A 10,902-nucleotide genomic window follows, 5' to 3' on the forward strand; every position below is an offset into this window, starting at 1 on the left:
TGTGTGTGTGTGTGTGAATACCTCTGAGGAAAGCTATTAATTTTTACAAAGCATATATCTTATAGAAAAAGTTCCCAAAAACTCTGGTAAAATGTAAGTTTACCCACAGTCCCATTTTCCTGAGGAAGCTAAAGTTCCCTGACCTGAGGTTCCCCTTCACCCGTTGAATGCTCTTACTGAAGTCTGAGGCCCGAAGCATGCTTGCTTTCAGTCATGTTTCCACACTGTACACTCTTCTCAGGAAGTGTGTACTATTCCTGAGAGTACTATAGTAAAGTCTTTATGATGGCTTATAGTGCTAGAAAGTCATTAAATCAATTTTTTTAAAAGGGTAAACACAATGTGTATATTCGTGTGTGTGTTTTGGGGAGAGGTTGTTAATATTCTTTTCTAGTGGAAGCTTCATTTCTGAAGTTTGTGGTTAAAAAACAAAACAACAGCAACAACAACTAATGCCTCTCAGCCAGCTCGCTACTATAAACACAGCCTTCAGGAGCCTAAGCAGTACAAAGAAGGAGGAAGCAGGAGACCTGCTTTATTGGCAAGAATCACGAATGAGTTGCTGGATCTGCCAAGGTCCCACATCATGAAAGCCCACATTAGGAACTGAGAAAGGTTGGCACACTGCTCAGCTGCTGTTTAAAACCTATAGTCACTTTCAAAAAGCATCCACTACTTTTCTTTCAGAAACTGTTAGGTAAACTTTCCAGAGACTTTGAAATGAAAATTGCTTCCATAAAACATCTCTCTCTGTGTCTGTGTCTCTGTCTTTGNTTCTGTCTGTCTGTCTCTGTATGAAAGGTGGGTGGGGGTAAAGGGACATCTCTGGGCGAAAGTTCCTTAAAATCTCTCTAAAAGAAAGCAAGCTTTCATGTTGAAGACTCNGATGCATCACTGTGAAATCTCTTCTCAGACCTTGTGTGAAGAAGGCTCTAGAAGAACTCTGAGAGCCGGCTACTGAGCAGTCTGTAGTCTGTATGCCTGCATGTCTACTATTTAGACTTGTTAACAGTTATTAACTTCCATTCATCAATGTGGGCAAACCAAATATTTCAGTAGCAACTTCATTATTTAATTGCAATAAATGGAGGGCATTTACACAAGGGTCCCCATGTGTTCATACACATGTGTACCATACCACACACATATGCACACACACAGATGTGCAGATCCCCTTTCCCCCACCCTCGTCAGATCCACCTATGGTCTGGGAGGATAAGATTTTTATCAGGTTATGGAGTGATGCTTAACATTAGTTTCTCATGTTAGGCATGTTCTTTGACATATGTTTCCCCCCTGCCAACTCTCTTGGATTTTTTTTTATTCCATCTTTTACAGGACAGCTTTGACTCTGCACTAAACCACGCCACTAACACGTTACTTAATCTAACCNGCACATTGTAAAATTTTACACATGCGCTCATCCAGATAATTACACAATTAATTTTCACTTAGCTCAGCTGAAACGGGGATAATGAAATTTCCACTGGTGTACTGTTACGTCCAGGGGCCAAGGGTCAGTTTCCTGTTTGGATAAGGGTGAGTTTAAAGAGGGTTTCTGACGGTCTCCTGACTTCAACTGGTTCTCAAAACATCGCAATGGAATTTCAATTTACAGCTCAGTCCAATGAAAGGAGCAGATGTCGGGAGTGTGCCACCAGCGTACGGGGCTGCCTTCCATACAGGTGTGCAAAGAAAACCATCGACTCTCACTTCAAACCTCACTTTTCTACCTTCTAGCCAACAGTACAAACAAAACAAAATAAAACCAACCAACCAAACAAAAGAACTGGCTGGCAGATGCTAGAGTTCATTTTTTTTTCCAAAAGATTTAGACATCTGTTCACCCGTGATATCATCCAAAAGGTCAAAGTTTCCACAGCCTTTAATTCAGGAAGAAAACAGTAGATTTCTCTTGTTGTCCTTGAATCTTGCAGTTACTTCAAATCCTGGGCTTGTGGAGTTTCTTCATTCCAACATCTAGGTTTTCTGGATGTTAAAAGCAGAGACATTTTACTGAAATTAACCAGATCTTAATATTTTATTGATAGTTCTTTGGCTTTGCCATAGTCTTAAGGATTAAATGTGTTTTGGGGACTGGTGGGGTACTCACTTTCAGACAAGCTGGATGACTGGAGTTTGATCCTTGGNACTTACATGGTGACAGGATGGACTCCTGAAAGTTGTGTCCTGCTGTACATGCATACACAAAATCTCCACAAAAATACATAAGACGCTTGAAAATGTTTTAGCATCAACACTCAGCATTTATAATCGGTGAAAGGTGTCCAGTAAAAATTATGGATATCTTGAGTCATTCTTTTTTTTGTCTTTTTTTTTTTAATCCACCAGACAATCCCACTCAAACTGCATGGGTCTGAAAGTGGAAGGAACTGTGTTCTAACACTGGCCAACTTGTGTTAAAGCACTGTGCATATCAAAGACTTATCATCTGGAGGGTCACAAAATGCCTGCCCAGAGTCACTTGTGTCACTTTAACAAAACCTCACTGGGTTTTCTCTGTTTGAATGATAATTCCTGCTTCAGTTAACATGAGGGTTGTAAGTTGCTTTGAAAGCAAAATCCAAAAGCCTTGAACATGGGATATGAAGGAAGAACTCATACAGAACTTACTGCAGATGGGCAGTAAGTTACTGAAGGGAACCACAGAACCTGTAGCATGTCCCATTTCTAGTTATACTGGTTTTGTCATCTAATAAAAATTTAAACCCATGTACAAAAAGAGTCTAGGAAAAAGGTTGTAGATTTTAGTAGCATAATTTTAATGAGAAGTTTCTTTGAAGATAAATGAATTCCAGGCATATCTGAAATAATTGAAATTATTTGAATTGAAAGAAGAATGTTCAATCCACAAGGGTCTTGTGATGGCTATTCTTGGTTGGCAACTTGACCATGTAGAATTAGCTGAAACTCAGGAGGCTGGATATACCTGTTAGGAAGATTTTTTTTTCTTATTAATTCATTTGAAGTAGGAAGATTCACTTTTAATCTGGATCTTTTGGTTGGGAAGGTCCATTTTAAATGTGGGGCATGCCTTCTGCAGGCAGCATATATAATGGACATGGAAGAAGGAAGCTTGTTCTCTCTCTGCATGCTCTTGCCTCACAGACAGGTCTATTCCTTTATTATCATTAGAGACTTCTTGGAAATTCTGGTGTCTAATGAAGATCAGCTGAGATATCCAGCTTAATGGATTGAATAAGTACTGGATTCTTGGATCTTCCATTGCTAGACAGCTATTGTTGAACTAGCTAGACCACAGCTTGTGGTCTATAGATGGAGATTCTATATAGATGGAGATTAATTCTGCAGNTCAGTTCCTCTAGAGAACCCTGACACATACATCTTTCATTATAAGGTGGTAATCTAGAACCCACTTTTCCAGTGATACAACAGGCACGCTCTTCCTTTGTGTCTTCTGTCTCTGTCCTCTCTGTGTCTGGAATGCTCATTCTTTAGACAGTTCCAACACAAACACCCTGCTTTTCCAAGTGTCACCTGCCTTTGCAGTGAAGTCTTCCTGAGCATCCTGACATGAAATCACAAATCACAAATACTAACCTCACCTGGTCCTAATTCTTCCAGGTAACTTCCTCTTGCATGACCAACTTTATCTTCTTCTTAGCACTTCTTATAGTCAGGCAGCCTGTTCGATGTACATATTGATTATCTAGCCATTGTTTATTCTCCTCCAAAGAGAAGTGGCTTTGGGATTGCAGAGATCTTTTTGCTTTGCTTGTTTTCTGATCTCAGCTATGGTGATGTCTAAGGGGCCCTAGGAGAATACATGCTCAAAGATTGCATGGCTGAAGAGGTTCTCAAAGATTATGTTCCAGGCCTCAGTTTTTGTTTACTGTAAACACACACACACACACACACCTCAAAAGGTGAGAGAAGCTCACTGTTTATAATGGAGTGATGGATGAGTGAGTGAAAACAAGTCTTTTACAGGCTAGAAATGCAGAGCATTCTAAGAAGACATGTTACTATTACTGTGAGTAACTGAGTAACAACGTCAGGAAACATTATAATAGAAAATAGAAATAGAATAGAACTCTATTGAGAGATAAATTAAGAAATAGATATAAATAGACAATGGACACAAATCTATGTGGTTGATTTATTTACTCTATTTTGAACCAATCACTAACTTAGTTTGTACTCACAGATTTTTTTCTCTCTTCATTTTGCAAACATTCAGGGCAATTGAATACATGTTCAACATGTGTCTCTGCTGTGACAAAGACCATGCATACTGAGGCTGTTCATCTTGTGTCTGAGCCATACTTGAATAGGGGGTACTTTAGCATGAATTATTAAACAGATACAACATATTTCCATATATTTACAAGAAGTATATTATATATCTTCATTGAGTTTAAAGTGTGCACAAAATCAGAGTGAACACATTTCTGGAAAGGAGTCAGATTTGTGACTGTTTTTTTTTTCCTTTTGGTAGAAAAAGCTTTTTCTTCTACTGATCTTGAAGCATCCTTTGGATTTGCATGATACTTTTAGGCTCTTGGTGAACATGTTACAGGAAGATTGTAAGATCTGGTAGGCTTTAATTTGGAGATAAAGAGGATTTTTATACTTTCTTTTTTGTATATGTACAGAATACACATGTGTCACAGGTCACATTTTAAAACAAAACAAACAACATATTGTTGCTTGTAAGTTCTTCCTGATTTATAACATTGTTTTTTTTCCCCTAGAAATTCAGTTGTGTAACACCAATTTGAAATAAAAATCAAAAAAGGAAATAAGTGATCACTTTGATGTCTGGGCCACATGCCACCATGGCTCCATGCTTGAGTGCTTAGCATTTTATTGCAATGCCACCTTTCCAGGGAAGTTCAGGTCAAGCTTGAGTTTAGCCAGCTCAGTAGTGAGGAAGTACAGAGGCCAATAAAAGNCATCTCTCCCATTAGACCATGACTGCTTGCACTTCTGTATAACTACTAGCTTTTTCTCCCACCAACACCTACACCCTAGGAGATATACACATCTATATCTGCTGAGTTCATTCTTGTTTTCATTGACAAGGTAAGTCCAGCCAGACTCAACCTTCACGTGTTGCCTAGTCTCTCTCCCATAGCTCCTTACTTTATAGCCAGCCCCTGACAAGATCTGTCCAGAAACTTTCCAACTATTCAACAACTCCACTTTTCTCAATTAGAGTCCAGAGTGCCAATAGCCTTCTTTCTCTAAGCTCTCTGAATTTTTCTGAGATCACACATTCAGTCTCCACTGATAACATACAGCTAGCTCTTTAGGGGATTTAGACAAGGTGGGGAATATCATAGGATCTCTGCTCTTTATATGCCACTGAAAACTCAGTGATGGGTTTGCAATGCCCCTGGCCTTTATCTGTCACTTCTTAATGGAACCACTACATTGCTTCCATATGCTTGTTTGTTACACTTCCCCCAGTTCATTTTCTATGCCCTGTGACTGAGTATACAATGGCTTTGTGTGGAAATCAGGCTGGGCCCTGACCTAAATTACCCCANATCATTTAAAATGGTCACCCCATCCCTGGAATATACTTTACCCTGAAAGACTCCATTTTATTATCAGCTTTGGATTCCATTTTCAGTTTGGAGGATGACTCTGTACACTATTGGGCATAGGAATGGTACAGTCTGTCTAACACTGCTAATGTGACACGGACTGATAAGTGACTTCTTCCTGGGAGTAGAAAGGGAGCCACCTTATAGATTTATTCCAATGAACTTGGTGGGAATCTAGGAGCACTTGGATATAAGAAGGTCATATAAAAGAAACCAAGCCCAAGATCTTATCAGACATGTCAGGTGAACACATCAGAGGCAAGGGTGTAAAAATCCTTTCCTCGCTTTCAGTACTCAGTGTGTGTATGTGTAAAGGGTCAGACAGGCAGAAAACGCCAGTGACGTTGGGTGTTCAGCATGACTTGATCTCCATTGTTGCCATGACTTACTTGATTGTTACCTATTGGTCTCTTTTTTTTTCTCACCTGTACCCATTGTTCATCCTTCTGTCTGATTGTTCAAATAGCTCTGGGCCTACCCTTTTACCTCCGCAGCTGGATTAAATTGTGTAGTTCGTGAAGGAGCAACTGTCACGGGCCAGTCAGTGAAGTAGCAACAGCAGTAGCAGCAGCAACAGCTCCACAGGGGCCTCCAGCTGGTCAGGTGGTTCACCTCTCAGACCCCTTTTCATTTCTCTCAGTTTCCTAGGCTCCTTTGATACTTATCTCCTCCCTAATCTTTCCAGACATTCTGTATGAGATAGATCGATGGATGATAGATGATTATATAGATAATAGGTAGATATATAATAGATAGAGATGAATAGATAGGTAGATAGATAGATTTACTGTGTGATGTGGGATATTATGTGAGAATTACTATCAATGATTAAGTTTAGAATAAAAGAACCAGACTTTGCCTTAGTCAGGGTTATGAAAGATATAGTGGTTATCTAGCAAATATCGTACCGATCACTGAAACCATGAATTTACTGTTACTCAATACATTCTGACACTGTGAAAAGACACAAATGTTTTCATCTGTTTTTGACTTAATGTGCTCATAATACTTTCAATGGAATATTTCACTGAAAGCTTCCACATTGGTTACCTGGCCCTCTGTATCTAATATGGCACCATTGCTACTCATAAAAAGAAATCTATTGAATCAAATTGTGGTATCCCTGGGTTTTTGACTTTCAATATTTTTTCTCTTTAGGATAAGAAAGAAATTAAATTCCCTGTTCTCCTTTAATCAAAGATAATAATAAATTACAAAACAACTACCTGAAAATCTTCATGTATTAAAACATCAATAGTGGACTCAAAAATCTATGTATAATTAGAACGTCCTCTATTCTTTAATTCTTTTGCACACATATTTTCTTAAATATNTTAATAGAACCTGCGTCCATAGAATGTTATTTACATATGTATGATTTCAGGGATGACCACTTGGTATTGGATGACCAACTTGGGGCTTCCCCCGTGTAGAAGACTATTTCTGTTTTCAACATTACTTAGTTATCTGCAGTGCTTTGGTGAGGAGATTGCCTCCTCCCATGTTATCACATCTATTAGTGCCATCCTTGTTTCCGTCTGCTTTAATTGATGTATTGATGAGACTCCATGGGTTAAGTTTCTCTGACATTTCTAAGAGCGTCANTCTCATAGAAAACTTCTTCCTCTAGCTTTTATACTTTTCNCCCGACCATCTTCTTCTATGATCCATGAGCCTTTGGTAAAATAATTTTGTTGTGTATTTATCAGCTGGGTCTGGGTCATGGTCACTTGTTCTCTAACATTTGTTTTTCTGTATGGTCACCATCTGTTCCAAGNGGATGTTTCCTTGATGAGGGATAAGACCTATANTCATCTGTGGGTCTAAGAATAAATATTTAGAATGGGATTCAAGATGATCTTAAATCATGACTGCACTAGCCATGGGTAGTTGGCTAGCTTTCCAGTGACAAGAATATGTATACAGAGACTTAGATATATTTAAACAATAGATCATATGAATATTTTGTTTTTTTTAAACAACTTCGCCATTATTTTACCATTCTTCCTACTTCTGTGTTCATCTTCCCTTGTCCATCCCAAGTTAAAGCCTCTCCCACATTTCCCCCATGTCCCCCCCCACCCAGATCACATGCACTCTTCTCTCTGTCTATCTGTCTCTGTCTCTTTGTCTCTCTATCTTTCTGTCTCTGTCTGTCTCTGTGTGTCTCTCTCTCCAGCAGAACAGTGTCTGNTTTGTATTTGTCCTACATCTTCATTGTGTACATGTGTTTGTGGAAGGTCATTTAGGTCGCTCTCATTTCCTAGCTATTGTAACAGAGCAGCAATGCATATGGTTGGAGTTGGAAGTCAAGTCCTTTAGGATATTACTGGTATGGCTAAGTTGCATGGTAGATTTATTTTCAGTTTTTTGAGGATTCTTTGCACTAATTTCCAGGATGGCTGTTCCAGTTTGCAATTCCACCAACAATAGAAGAGGGCTCCCTTTTCCCCACATCCTCTGTAGCATGTGTCGTCTGTTGTGTTATTGATCTTTGCCATTCTGACTGGTGTAAGATTAAATCGTAAAGTTGTTCAGATTTGTATTTCCCTAATTGCTAGGGAATACTGATCATTTCTTGATATAATTCTTACCAGATCCCATCTCTATTTTAATGGGTTGTTTGTTTTTATGACTGTTTTGAAATTTTTCATATTCTGGATATTAATCCTCTGACGGATGTGTAGCTGGAAAAGATTCTCTCCTGTTCTGTGGGCTTCCTTGTNCCTCAGCTGGTTGTCTCACTAGCTGTACACAAGCTTTTCAGTTCCATGAGGCAAAGTTGTTGTGATTTAAAAGTAGAAATCACAGCCATATATTATAAATTGGCTAGTATGTGCTGAAACAGTTTAAAACAGTGAAGTAAGGCAGAAGTATTGATTATGGGTATAACTAATCCTGAATACCATATTAGGATCTACATAGCTAAGCCTTTCTGGTGAGAGAATGCAGGACATTCCAAGAGCCATTGTAGGAACCATTGCATTAATTGCAATCATTGTATTAATGATTAATGACTTAGTGGTGTGGTATTTGTACAGAACCACTTCATTTAACGGTCCCTCATTTGACTTTCCTGCACGCTTGCTCTTGTGCTCAGCACTACCTTTCTCACTAGGTGGAGATAGGTAAACTAGAGCTAGTTTTTGTTCTTTAGTTGGCTTTTGGCTTTTGGCTAATTCAACATTATTTATTTTTCTCATACTTGCTTTATGCTGTTCAATATGTTTNATGGGTTTGAAAAGTCACTATTTTAGATATTCTGGTGTAATGTCTTCATGTTGTTATGTTTTCAGATAGATAGTTTCAGATAGATAGCTTCAGATAGATATGTGTTCAGATAGATAGTTTGTCCTGGCTTTTAATAAATGAACACGTGAAATTTATTAAATTCTATGTTTTCTATGTATTCTATGGTATTCTATGTTTTGTTCCACAGCCCTCCAAGGTTTTCAGGATTTATGAATGACGCTGAAACAAAATCACCACAATTCTATGCAAATTCATTCTTTATAACAAGTTATAAAATTAAAGGAAAAAAATCAGTTTTACATCTATTTCTTTTCAAACCTGGGGTTAAATGCTCAAAATTCTTTTCATCTTTGACGCTCAAGTAATTCTATCAGTTAAATTTTCTGAATAGAAATTCCCAACAAGAGACTCCATAAGACAGAGCAATAATTAACCTCACAGGGACCAGTGCTCTTGCTTTTTAGGAATAAAACCTTCACAAACCCTTTTCTACCTCTCTTCTACAAAAAGGAGGTCTTTCACATTTCAAATATTGTTTTTGTGCTGCAGCTACACATGGCAAATTAATTTGGCTTTTATAATGAGGTGGAATGTTTCAAACCTAAATTAACACCTTTGGCTTTACTCTGTGAGAAGACCTCCTCATTACTCTCTGCTAACTTAATGGCCCTGCTATTCTATGAACCAAAATAGTTAATGTAACCTGACATTTATGACTTCCACATAATATCAACTGCTAAAGTTTGAAAAAAAGGTTTCTGTTCAGGAAAAAAAAAAACAACCTCAAACTAATAAGCATGCACTCAATATTAAAATCGGGTCAGAGATCCTTTCCACTTTCATTATATATAATTTATGCCACTTGAATGTAGTTTAATAAGGTCATAAAAATGCCAGTTGTGGTATCTCATAATACTTTTTATAAACTGGTTTTACAGTCTCTCCTTTGTTCCAAAGTTCAAAGTGACAATTGAAAGGCACAGGTTGCTTTGGGGTTCTTGAAGTTTCTCCTCTAAAAGGAGTGGATGATCAATCTATAAATTATGCACATACATATAAAATATTATGTAATATCTACTTAGGGNTAGGAGGAAAACTATGATCTTTACTTAATATATATTTTTTCAAATGTAAAACCATTGTCCCAAATCTTGGAAATAACTGAAAGACATTTCTTTCTTTCACATACATTACATTTATTTTGATGTTTTTCAACTAAGAGGGAAAAAAACCAACATTCAAGAGAAATTAGTTTTATATTATTCTTGTGGCCCTATATATTTGTTCAGATGAAATGAAAGGTTTCCAACACTTCCTTTTCACTTGCTCACCTTAAGACAATACTTCAAGTTAGTCTCACAATGATGGCATTGTCAGCTCTCCATGACTTCATTCACTCACTGACCACTGCCTGACTTCCTGGCTGAGGTAAATAGGGCTTTGCAAGCACTTCCCTGAAGTCATTTCAGAGAAGATAAATTAAATAATGATTGCAATGTAATATTGTGATCGTGCTAAAATATTTCCTTCAGGTCTCAACTTTGAGCACAAGTTTCCAATCATATATAATTTTTCATTTGCTAGCTCAAACTTTTGGTTTTATTAAATTCTACAGCTGTGCTCAGTATTTATGCATTTGGTGACCAACCTTGATATATTATAAGAATACAGAGCCAAGGCACTTATATAAGAGCTCAGAAAGTTTTAAGAACCATGGATATTTGACAGGATTTGCTTAAAACACCAACTAAACCATAGCGTGAGTGCCTCAGTTTATGAGCCAATATGAAAATTGGTATTTGTGATGCTTGTTCATAGATGTATTTCTATTGTCAGTTAAAATAATTAGGAAGACTCCTAGTCAGTGNTCAACTACNGCACACAGATGTTACTGAATTGGTCTTTGGCGAGAATTCCTTAATTGCTATCTCATTCTATTCACAAGAACAGCAACAACAAAAGAACCCAGTATTGCACTGCTTTTGTGTGGGGGTGGCGGGTAGCATGAGCTACTGTCAATTACCTGAGTTCTGACACTTAACAGGATGTATGATCT

This window comes from Mus caroli, chromosome 9, assembly GCF_900094665.2.
Source record: "Mus caroli chromosome 9, CAROLI_EIJ_v1.1, whole genome shotgun sequence".
NCBI classification, from domain to species: domain Eukaryota; kingdom Metazoa; phylum Chordata; class Mammalia; order Rodentia; family Muridae; genus Mus; species Mus caroli.